Source organism: Portunus trituberculatus, unplaced genomic scaffold (assembly GCF_017591435.1).
Source record: "Portunus trituberculatus isolate SZX2019 unplaced genomic scaffold, ASM1759143v1 PGA_scaffold_467__1_contigs__length_16100, whole genome shotgun sequence".
Lineage (NCBI taxonomy): Eukaryota > Metazoa > Arthropoda > Malacostraca > Decapoda > Portunidae > Portunus > Portunus trituberculatus.
Genome location: NW_025541635.1, coordinates 706 through 3,790, shown reverse-complemented (window position 1 = coordinate 3,790; position 3,085 = coordinate 706). Strand labels below are relative to the sequence as shown.

General features: G+C 37.9%; 1 non-coding gene across 1 annotated transcript; it reads right to left on the bottom strand.

The window, feature by feature from the left end:
- Window positions 1-1,532: 1,532 nt before the first annotated feature.
- LOC123500683 lies at window positions 1,533-1,651 on the bottom strand. The gene has a single exon (XR_006673432.1). It is a non-coding gene; the product is annotated as a 5S ribosomal RNA (ribosomal RNA).
- Window positions 1,652-3,085: the final 1,434 nt, after the last annotated feature.

Genomic DNA, 3,085 nt, shown 5'->3' with positions numbered 1-3,085 from the left:
CTCTCTCTCTCTCTCTCTCTCTCTCTCTCTCTCTCTCTCTCTCTCTCTCTCTCTCTCTCTCTCTCTATATATATATATATATATATATATATATATATATATATATATATATATATATATATATATATATATATATATATATATATATATATATATATATATATATATATATATACTATATTTATTTTGTTTTATCGACTCAGTCTTCACCCAATTCGATTGATATATTAAGGGTTTGCATACTGTGCTGCTAACATAAAGAGTAAATAATGTGGGCATTGACCAGAAATTTCTTACAACTTCTTACTGTTAATTTATTCACTAGATCTTGTAAACTACAAATAATTTGGGCAAGTATTGTAATTCCAGTAAAATACAATAAAATTGAGAAATACATTTTTTCCCTTTTACCCTTTTTTTTACAGGTAATTTCCCATTTTACCCATTTTTTTTACAGGTAATTTCCCCTTTTACCCTTTTTCTTTACAAGTAATTCCTGTAAATCGTATACAGAAATTATACTGTAATATTTTACAGAAAATAAAAATACATAAAGCTGTAAATTTTACGGAAAAGCTGTAAAGTTTTACAGAAAAATAAAATTACAGAAAATTGTATTTTTTACGGATAAAGTTTGGCAGCCACATTACCAGTGAATTTTCTGTAAAATTTACAGATTTTTTTTTACAGTGTGGTGTCCATATAATTCTTGGGGTGTGGCGGAAAGCACACCGTTTTAGACGTAGGTGGCACTCACTAGGGAGAAAGCAAGCCTGATGGTTACTGTGGTTGTCTAAGCGTGTGTGTGCTCTAAGAACAACCCAGCCAACAACAAAAGTCTGTCTCTCTCTCTGTGTGTGTTGTGTGTCTGTGTCTGAGCGCTTGTGTTCTGAGAGCTTAGGTTGGCACTTCTTTAAATACTGTTTGCCGGGGCCCAACCTTGCCTTACGATTTGACGGGAATGACGTAAGAGTGTTCGACAACCACAGAAAACGCTCCCCTCTCACAACCATAACAACATGTCATGGGTAACTCAAAGAAATTGAGGCAGGCGAGAGGGAGAGAAAAGAGGAAGGAAAGAGAGAAAATAAAACACAAAAAAAAAAAAAAATAAAAAAATAAATAAAAACACACACACACACACATACACACTTGTCACAAATAGAGAGAGAGAGAGAGAGAGAGAGAGAGAGAGAGAGAGAGAGAGAGAGAGAGAGAGAGAGAGAGAGAGAGAGAGAGAGAGAGAAAAAATTTGACAGTTCGAGTCCTCTCCTATTCATGTGTGTTTAGAATACACAGTTTTGGTTGGTAATCCATTCACGAGGCAGTACAAGAATAAATGGATGAATTAACAAATAATTAAATAAGCAGGTAAAACAATATAAGAATAGACAAATCAAACCTTCTTCTTATTATTATTATAAAATAATACTAATAATGATAATAATAATAATAATAAAAATAATAATAATAATAATAATAATAATTAAATAAAAAATAAATAAATATATAAATGAAAAAAAATAATGAAATGCCAACAACATCTGGTGTTCCCAGGCGGTCACCCATCCAAGTACTAACCGGACCCAACGTTGCTTAACTTCGCTGATCGGAAGAGAAGCGGTGTGATCAACGTGGTGTGGTCATTGGCACTTGATGTGAGTTTTTAGGCCCCTTTAAATTCTTTCTGGTTTGCCCTACTATACTCCGTATACCCTGTGAATCAAGTCCTTTCTAGGTGTTTCTTGGTTTAATATCGTTTCTCTATTGGATTAATCGCACCCCCCCCATCTCTCTCTCTCTCTCTCTCTCTCTCTCTCTCTCTCTCTCTCTCTCTCTCTCTCTCTCTCTCTCTTTCTGTCTGCCTGTCTGTCTGTCTGTCTGTCTGTCTGTCTCTCATTATTATTATTATTATTATTATTATAATTATTATTATTATTTTTCTGACACAGACTCAGTCTGCCTCCCTCTGTGGCTGGCTGGCTGGTTGTCTTGTTGCTCGCTGCATGCATGCCGCTGGCTTGAAAATCTGGCACCTCCTCCGACTCGATATTACTTGGTTTTACGCCGTTTTCTTGCTTGCCTCTCGGTTGTACGTCTCGGATGCGTGGTCCGAAGATCAACGACGAGACGGAGACCGTGTTCGTATGACCCAGCGATATTGGATCAAGTGGGAAAAACAGGGAATATCATTACCCTACTACAACCGGGAAGGCACCAGTTCCATATATATTACCGCGAGTCAAAAATGCTACAGGTGGCTACTACAAACATATACAGGAGCGTAAAAATATAGCAATTGCATCACTACAAAAACTCTACAAGCTACACAACATGCCAGAGAAAATAAAAAATACACTTAGTTAAAGCACTAATACTACCAATACTTGATTACCCTCCAATCCCTATACACACAATGAGCAATAACCAAATTAGCAAACTTTAAAAAGTTCAAAACAAAGCAGTAAGATTTGCCACAAACCAGAAACACCCTTACACCATGACAACAGAACAAATACACATACACACCAAAACAACACCTCTCAATATACGTCTACACTACAGAGCAAAGACAATTTGGGAAAAAAAAATGAAGAGTTGAACCTACCAATCTATCAAAGCCTAAAAGACAACTTAGATCAAATAGTAAAATACCACCGTGATTTCCCTAGCAGCTTACAGGCATGTAAAACAACACCCACCCCAATCTATTAACAAATCGAAAAATAAGGAAACATACTCACCTTAAAACACATACCTTTACTCACTGTATTGCTGAAGATGGCCAAATACAAAAACTCAGCACACACGGGGCATCTGAAAAGGAAAAAAATATTATGTAACTCCAAGACACTAAACAACACACACACACACACACATGCTTCACACGGGACTCGTAGCTGGGCTCCTCTCTCCCCACTCCGCGCCCTGAGTCAGCGGCGAGGCGGTATGCCACGCCGGAGTTCACTACACCGTATCTCACAGCCGAGGGGTACTGGCCACTGGTAGGGCTTGCTGGCCCCCAGCTAGCGGTAGATGGGGAGGGGGTTGCACCTCATCCTGAGTCGCCGACACCCGGGGACCT